The sequence below is a fragment of the Pygocentrus nattereri genome, chromosome 25 (assembly GCF_015220715.1).
Source record: "Pygocentrus nattereri isolate fPygNat1 chromosome 25, fPygNat1.pri, whole genome shotgun sequence".
NCBI classification, from domain to species: Eukaryota; Metazoa; Chordata; class Actinopteri; order Characiformes; family Serrasalmidae; genus Pygocentrus; species Pygocentrus nattereri.
This window is the reverse complement of record NC_051235.1, coordinates 18,896,428-18,906,178: the sequence shown is the minus strand read 5'-3', so window position 1 is coordinate 18,906,178 and position 9,751 is coordinate 18,896,428.

The window sequence follows — 9,751 nt, the reverse complement described above, 5'->3', positions numbered from 1 at the left end:
ATACATAATTCACTTATGGCTGTAATACACATCTGAATTTTGTTATTAGTATGAAACTGTTAAATATTTTCATTTTTAAATGTTCTAGTGAATATTATGCAGAGTTAAATGCTCTGTTGTTTATGCAGACCTCAAAAAGCTTTAAAGTAGTTTACTGATAATTTTGAAAGATTCTCAGTAGCATATGAAAGGCTTTTGTTAAACTAACTCCGTTACATAATTCTAGGATAACTAGTAGCACTGTATTACTTAACATCCTAGCAGTAATTCAATCCCTTTCCAAAGTCATGAATGAAAATATTCAGTTAAACTCACTTTCACAAATTATTTGATATTATAATTCGCCCAAAGTTTTTGGACAACTGAGAAAGACCTGCAGCTATAGTAGTGTATAGTAATGTACAGACAATGTGACTTTAACATACTTTTTTTCCCACAATGATCACATTTATTGAATATTTTCAGCCCCATTTTAAAAAAATTGTAGTCCTCATTTTAGCAGCTCCACCCTCTTTTCTGTACTGGGAGGAAATAAGGCTCTTCTTTTCATGACTACAGAAAAAGAGTCCATGTGGGAAAGCAATAAAAGAGCTATATTAGAAAGAAATTAGAGCTTAAAGCATACATGTAGCATACATGTTAAATGTTGGGCAGATTATGTTATAGGAGTAGTTTATAGATATGGTGTTCTGTTGTGATGTTTTAGCGTATCATTAGGAATACAGGTAAAAATTTTAAATTATATTGTAAAACTGGTCACATCTTTGGCTACATCATGCAGCAGAACCGTCAAAACTTTTTCAGCACCTAGTGTATTTCCAGCCACTGGACATTTCATTCAGTAAAACAGATCAACCTCATTTTTTTTACTTTAGGTTAAAAACTCATAGACCTGTGATGTGTCATCAATCTGCAGTTGACATCATGCCTATATTAGAGGTTCTGGGTCTAAGCAGATTTTTCTATGAAAAAAATTATTGCACCTAGTGGTAACAAAATTGGTTGCTAATATATTTTGCCTCGCAAACGTTTTTGTTCTAATGTCACCTGATCCTGGTTGATGAGGAATCTAAATACCATAATTGCAAAATGCTTGCTTGCTTATAACATGTTTGTAACTACATGGGAAAGTATGCTGAACAAGACATATTTGCTTTGGAACATTTTTGTTTACCATAAGGCATGACAGCAGGTTTCATATTTTTATAGAGAAATCTACTTAGGCTCAAAGTTCACTGCTCAAAAAAATAAAGGGAACACTCAAATAACACATCCTAGATCTGAATTGATTAAATATTCTCGCAACGTGACGTTGGTGGATGGAGCGGGACATAATGTCCCAGATGTGCTCAATTGGATTCAGGTCTGGGGAACGGGCGGGCCAGTCCATAGCTTCAATGCCTTCATCTTGCAGGAACTGCTGACACACTCCAGCCACATGAGGTCTAGCATTGTCCTGCATTAGGACCCAGGGCCAACCGCACCAGCATATGGTCTCACAAGGGGTCTGAGGATCTCATCACGGGACCTAATGGCAGTCAGGCTACCTCTGGCAAGCACATGGAGGGCTGTGCGGCCCTCCAAAGAAATGCCACTCCACACCATTACTGACCCACTGCCAAAGCGGTCATGCTGAAGGATGTTGCAGGCAGCAGATCGCTCTCCACGGCGTCTCCAGACTCTGTCACGTCTGTCACATGTGCTCAGTGTGAACCTGCTATCATCTGTGAAGAGCACAGGGCGCCAGTGGTGAATTTACCAATCCTGTTGTTCTCTGGCAAATGCCAAGCGTCCTGCACGGTGTTGGGCTGTGAGCACAACCCCATCTGTGGACGTCGGGCCCTCATACCATCCTCATGGAGTCGGTTTCTAACCGTTTGTGCAGACACATGCACCACTGTACCACGAACCCTTCGAGCTTCGAGTAGAGCTCGGCTTGACCCGCCATCCTTCAAGGTGCACGGAAGACAAGCATCGAGAATGTTCTCTGTACTGACACCCAGATGGTGGAATGAACTCCCACTGGCTGTCCGAACAGCAGATTCTCTTGCTGTCTTCAAACGTAGACTGAAGACTCATCTCTTTACACAGCACTTAAATGAGCACTGAATTATAAGCTGCACTTACTTTATTGTACTTCACTGTGTATTGTAGCTTATTGTATTGTATCTCATTGTTATTGTATTGCATTGAATGGCACAGAGTTCTGCGTTCAACTCTGTTTCTTTTTCTCTCTGTGTCTGCAGTGACATTTTGTTTCTAGCAGTATCTGAGCTCAGTCTTTTTCTCTAAGCTATTGGTAACTAGCAATACTTTCTCTAGATTGACAAAGCACTTCTTGTAAGTCGCTCTGGATAAAAGCGTCTGCTGAATGCTGTAAATGTAAATGTAAATTTGTGCCCGACTGGAGGTCATTTTGCAGGACTCTGGCAGTGCTCCTCCTGTTCCTCCTTGCACAAAGGCGGAGGTAGCAGTCCTGCTGCTGGGTTGTTGCCCTCCTACGGCCTCCTCCACGTCTCCTGATGTACTGGCCTGTCTCCTGGTAGCGCCTCCAGCCTCTGGACACTATGCTGACAGACACAGCAAACCTTCTTGCCACAGCTCGTATTGATGTGCCATCCTGGATGAGCTGCACTACCTGAGCCACTTGTGTGGGTTGTAGAGTCTGTCTCATGCTACTACGAGTGTGAAAGCACCACCAACATTCAAAAGTGACCAAAACATCAGCCAGAAAGCAGAAAGGTACTGAGAAGTGGTCTGTGGTCCCCACCTGCAGAACCACTCCTTTATTGAGTGTGTCTTGCTAATTGCCAATGATTTCCACCAGTTGTCTGTTCCATTTGCACAACAGCATGTGAAATTGATTGTCAATCAGTGTTGCTTCCTAAGTGGACAGTTTGATTTCACAGAAGTTTGATTTACTTGGAGTTATATTGTGTTGTTTGTGTTCCCTTTATTTTTTTGAGCAGTGTAGTCATGATGGCAACTACAAAGTTATACACAACTTCAAAGGCCTACTGCAAGGAAACAGGGGCAGCTGTATATTAAAAAAAAAAGATTATGCCCTTCCTCTTCCTTACCTCCAGCAGCTTGTCTCCATCAGACTGACTTAAAATGGCTTACATACTGATGCTTAACATAATAAAAATGCTTTACATAATGTTGTCTGGGGTTGGGCAGTATAAAGGTAAGGTGTGCTAAGAAATATCAACAAGGTATTATAGGGTAAGACTTAGTAAGACATTAAAAATTTATTAGGATTTCTAAAAATTATGCCATTATTTCAAAATTATGTTTTGTTTCTGCTCCAAGACCGAACAACCAAATAAGCAAATCACTGATTGGTGATGTAGGAGCTTGTTGTTAGGTGGCATTGATAGAAAGAGGGCACAAATCAGTCTGGACAAACCTATGGCGAACTAAGCATGATAGCGGCTCGCCAACAGCTAGAAGCTACAACAAATCACAGGTCAGTTGATTTTGGCTTTCACTCCATTATCAATCACTGGACTTTGCTCTTTCAGATATCCTCTAAACCAGTGTCATTTTAGCTTCAGTATGCTGGAACCAAGCCTGTGCTGTGGTGTGTGGCACTGTGGGCCTACTAACTAAACTATTGTTAGTTTTGCCAAAATGCTACAGCCCCAATCAGCACAGGATAGGTTTGATTTTGGCTTTATGTCACTCCAACACCAGTCACTCGACTTTTGCTGTCATAGACATTAGTTTTTATCACCTGCTTTATTTCAACAGAGCACAAGTTAGAGTCAAGCCTCTATACTGTAGTGCATGGCACTGTTTGAGTCTGTAGCCTGCTTGCTAAGCTAACATTAAATTAGCAGATCAGGGTACAGATCCAAGGAACAGGTTTAATTTAGCCTTTTTTCCCATGCCAGTTGCATGACTTGACCCTCAGGTTTTTAATCATCATCTAAACTTGTATCAGTGCTTTAATCATCCAGAATTGAACATGCTCTGTGGTGAACAGAGCTGAAATTATGCTAACTGAGCTATTGCTAAGCAGCTCTTCTCTTAGCAGCACTGCTTAAAATTCAGCAGTTGTTAGATGGATGGATATTTATTGAATAATGGCTTGAAAATCATGCCTTGCATTTGTTGCGTTCACACCAACCAATCGGCACTCAGTAGCAGTAATGCTAGCGTTGTACTGCTCGAAACCAGTTTGCTGCAGAAAAAAGGAAACATACAAGTGAGTTTCTTTGCTTTTTTTGTAAAATACATCCTTCTACTTAATTAAAGTTATGGACTTCTAAGTGATTAGAAACTATTTTAACTTTGTTTTTAGCCATTAAGCTTAAATGTTTTTGATATAAAAATCTCTCGTCTCCTCAGGTCAGCTATACCTCTCTGACATGCTGTTTGTGCTTGTTGTAAGAGGCATGTGAGCAGGGGATAAAAGTTTTGAATGGAAAGTTACAGATGATTTCTGTTTCCATAGCCATTGTCAGCAAATGTTTTGAAGTGTAAAACGTTATTTGTTAAACTTTTAAAACTTTGGATTTTTTTTTCTTGTTTCTTGGTGGGACAAGAATCTGTGTGTATATACGTGTAAAAGTGAGGGAGAGAGAGACTGATTTGAGAACAGCTGTCTTCAGTCCTTGTACAGGATCAGATAGGAACCTCACGTGCTCCGACAGGCAAGTTTGGGAAGAGGGGGAGGAGAGCAGGGGAGATTTAGCCCCTCAGAAAGAAAGAGAGGGAGAGATTTGTACGCACTTGGTTAGAGAGAAGGGGAGGAGCATTCTTGGGATGAGCCAACAGACCCACTGACATTACCACTGTGGAGCTGGAGGGTGAATGTGTGAGTGAGTCTCTATGTGTTCTCCAAGTTTGTATTTATCCTCACACACAGACACAGACACAGAGAAAGGGGTCTTTGGAGAAAAGCGTGTGGTGACAGCATTTGCTCTGGTACAGTGATTTGCTGCTGCGTTGAAGTCTGAAAGCTCTGGATTTACTGGGTTGCTGAGCATTGTGGCTCCAGTGGAATCACTAAGGGTAAGTGTCTCTCTCTCTCTCTCTTTCTCTCTCTCTCTCTCTCTCTTTCTCTCTCTCTCTCTCTCTCTCTCTCTCTCTCTCTCTCTCTCTCTCTCTCTCTCTCTCTCTCTCTCTCTCTCTCTGTCTCTCTCCCACTCTTTATATCCCTCCACCTGTTTGTGGAATTCAGCCTGTACACCCTCTAGTCATATCACTCCTGAGCAACTCTCTCTGCCAGAAGTCATGTAAAGTTATATAAACTCTTTCTCTCACAAAATGTGTTTAATAGAAGTTTTATTACTAATCCAGTTTAATTGGGAGTTAGACCAGCTGTCACGTTTGTTCTGCGCAGGGTTTACGGGAGAAAATGTTTGTGATATCTGACATACCGGAATAAAGTAGATTGGTCTCCATTAGGGATGCAGAGAAATGGGAATTGTGGGCCGATGCTGATATCCATTGTTTTTTATGTACATATCTGCCCATGCAGCTATGGAATGCAATACATAAAGTGCATGAATTGGAGCTGCATCTACCTGGATTAGCTTTACAATGAAATATAACTTTTTCTTCAGTGTTACAAATGCAGTAAAATTAATTCAGTTCAGAAATTTTTGCGCAGTAGCCAAGCTTCACTTAAACGTTCTACTCTACGTTCTACTTGGAGTAAATGCATCAGCAAATATTGGTTTTAAAAAATCTAAGTATCTGTCCAATGCTATTGTTTTAGCAAATATTTGTTAAATGTTGATCCATAAATCGTTGAGTTCTAGTTTCCACTGTTCTGTTACAGAACTCATGATATTCTTAAGAGATTTTTAACTGAATAGCTTTCACAAAAGCAAAATAAAATTTTCATTTTTTTTACTTTTATATCTCAGTTGTATCATATTTTAGTACAAAAGCACATCATGAAATTTGTGTAATGTTACACCCCTACCATGTGTGTCTTTGCCCTGTGATTACTGAAGTCACTGTAAATCCCCCCCCCCCCCAGTGATGGTGCTGCAGTATGTTGTAATGGTCATGGATAAAGAAAGTTTTCATGCTGTTGTGATGTTTGTGTGTTGGAATGCTCTGGAAATGTCTTGTGCCTGGGGACAGACAGGGCTAGTTTGTGGTTTAGTGCTTGTGTGTGTGCGTAAGCAGTTAACAGATAATTATGTAACTCTGCTCTGTTCTGTGAACTAATGCTTTGGAGACTTTGTATGGTGTGAAGTTCACACACTAAGAGGTGAACATGCTTAAAGAGAGCAAGACCACTGGAGCAGTGCAGCTGTGGGAGAAGCAGAAAGGAAGAGAGAAGCAAAACAAATAGGTGGTTGAAATGATAATAAGTTGAAATAAATGTCATCTGACTTTTTGCGTTTGACAGGGGGATAGAGTAGATCTTGTGTCAGTGCTTTATTCTGCCTGATTTACACCAGACCTTCCATGACCTCTCCATTCACTCTGATTCAGTCCCAGTTTGGCTCAGCTGCTTGTGAAATAATCTGCTGAAATAGCCACAGACTACACAAGAATTCCAGTGCTCAGCACCCGGTTACACCTACCTGAGGAAAACATGAGTGATTTACACCCTGAAAAAGTGGTTCTTCAGCAGTACTTTAGTAAAGGCAGTGGTTGTACATAAAACCATGGTAACACACAGAACCATTTGAATCCATAATTGTTTCTTTGCATGGCTAATTGGTCTTTGTCTTTAGAAAATAATTATTTTTATTAAACCTTTTAAAGAACCTTTTAAAATGGTTCTATAGCACCTAAAGGGTTGTGCTATAGTTGTAAGTCATAGCACATTTTTGGTAGTCCTTTATTTTAGAGTCATTTTAGAGTCATTTGCTTGGACATTTACAGCAACAGCAAAGTTATAAACGGCTTGAAGGCCATTTATGCATATGTAAACATTCTAGTTTTTGTGACATCACAAAAACTGAATTCAAAACAGGTTACATTTGTAGCTTATTTTCCATTTATGGACTTTAAGGATTGGGAATTGAACAGTGTTCAAACTCTTTTATTTCCCTAGAAGTGAGAGAAAATTCAGTTTTGCATGAAATAGACCTGTTACAGTTAGGGTTAGATTCAGGGTTAGACTTTTGTATCACAAGCAGATAGGTATGTACTATTACTGTCAGAATAAACATTGTACCTTTTGAAATGGTCTCGTTTATGTTAGTTAATGTTACAAGATTTTATTTTCCAAATCATTTTGAATTATTTCTGTTGACCTGTTTGTCATATAATTCTCACACAGTGTTAAAAAAAAAAAGAAGGTTGATCTGTTAGTAATGATCTAATATGTATGACCCCACATCCTGACATTGTGTAAAAACGTGTGAGTGTGTGTGGTGAGGTGGAGGTTTCAGCTGGGTGATTTATAAAAGGCCTACAGCTGGCTATAAATGTATAGCCTGTGATCTAGACCACACGAGGAGCAGAGTGTGGGAACTGTTTCTCTCCCTTCTCCCTCTCTCACACACTCTCTATCTCTCTTTCACACACTTAGTGTTTTCCTCTGTCTTTCTGTGTTTGTCTTTTTTTTTTTTTTTTTTTAGTTAACTAATCCTCATAAAGATGAAGATTGTGGATAAGGGAGTGAAAAAGAAAGGGATATAGGAGAGATACAGGATATTACAGCTCATCCATACAGAACGATGGATTGAAATTTAAGTCAGTGCGGCTTGCATAGTTTAATTTCCTCTTCAGGAACTCCTTCCTGTCCATTTCCCCCCTTCTTTCTCACCAGCATCTTTACTTTCTCTTTCTTGGAGAAGCTTTGCAATGCTGGCAGCTGAGAAAAGGGCAGTCTCTCATAGGTTAAACCCTTCATTTTTCAGTGCAAAAACATGGCATGTGCCTCTGTACCTCATCTCTCTCTCTTTTTTTTTCTCTCTCTCTCTCTCTTTCTCTCTTTCTTACTTTCTTAGTGTTTTCCTTTTATGATCGTATCTAGTGAGTTCTCATCAAGATTATGTAACAGACTGGCTCTTGACAACTCCTCTTACTCACTGCTGAACCCAACTAATACACTTCAGAGATCAGCTGCTGATTCCCCTGATAAAGACCAGCCAGATTCAGCACAGAGACCACTTACACGCCGCAGTAGATACAGTATCACCTTCACTTAGATTCTCTGTATATACTTAGATACTACTTACTAGTAGTGGGCCTGTACTGGTTCATATGTTCATATATGGAAATTCTATTTAGGAGATATTTCATAACCTTTACACAGGTATGTCACAAATAAGCACAGATAACGCAATGTACGTTCAGTGCAAAAGCCTGGCATGGACACTTCACTCAACTGCTCCAGATGACACCACAATCTCGAGGCCTCATCCTCACACTCTCTGTGCTACTTTCTGCTGATGATGGTGTGAATGATTTGTAATAAATCTCCAGCACTGTCTGACAATCTAAGCATGAGTGCATGGGTTGCACATATAAAACAAATCGCTTCAAAAATTTTGACATTTTTACAGAGCTTAGTTAAGCTGCTATGTTATGTGTTTATCTGTAATATGCAATACAATTATTTACTTTATTTGGGCTTGGGTTTTCTTAAGCATATAAATGTTTTATTGAAAAACAAATGCATGTTACTGTAAGAACATTCTAGAAAGATGCACATGTATTCATTTTTACGTGTTAATTGTAAACAGAAGTATTTGATATATTGACTACATTTAAATGCTTTCACTTTTCACTTCTTGCATTGTAGAGATGCACAATGTGGACCAAGTATTAGTACTACTTTGTTGCTACATATGATTGCTGTGCGCCTTACAGTATACTAAAAATGTACTTATCACAAAATATAGGCCTCGAATATTTTGTTCCAAAATAATTAACATTTGTAGGATTACATGGATACCTTGATTCATCAAATTGTTCGCAAACACTTATCTGGAATTGTCATTGGTCATGATGCTTTATGCAAGTAAAAAATTTTGTAATTGTTTAGAAGGCTCATATAAATCTTGAAACCTATAATATCGGTACTGTAAAATTCAACATTCAACGGTTAACAAATGATGCATTGTTATTGTGATACCTAATGCCACTGATATAGTCCAAATTCAGGAACTCTATATAAGATAACAGATACGTCAGACACCCTCCATTAGTAAATTAGTAATCAAATATATTACATTTGCTGTGGTGTAAGTTAACTGAGGTGAAGCATAAATTGACTACAATAAAAAATTATTATTTACAGGTCAAGGTTCACATCACTTTTCCTGACTTTATCTATTTTCTCAGTCACCAGCTACTTCCTCCACAGGAATCAATACAGTTCATCTCTTAACCGACACGGTCGGTTTCATGTCCTTTTCAGCCTTGAAAATAAATGCACTCTGTTGTCATGCCATGTTTTATCACAGTTCATTCTGATGCAGCTTCTTCATCAGCTTAAGATATTCTATTGACGTGCTTTGTGTTCAGCGATTAGCTTTGAGATTAATGTTTTCACACTGTCAAATGCTCACTCAGTAACACCACAAGCCGTTCACGCTAGTCTGACTCTTAATGGTGAAGGAAATCAGATCTGTACTGGGGGAGAGTCCAGAGTTTTCCACAGTCACAGTTGAGAAGCTTATTTCCTGGATGTAATGAACTGCAGAAAAGCTAAACTCATGCTTATGAATGCTTGTACAAATTCTTCTGTTTCTTTCCATGTTTTATTAAGAAAGTTTCCAGAGCGTTAAACTGGACACAGACGTATTGACAGAGCCAGAGGACAAAT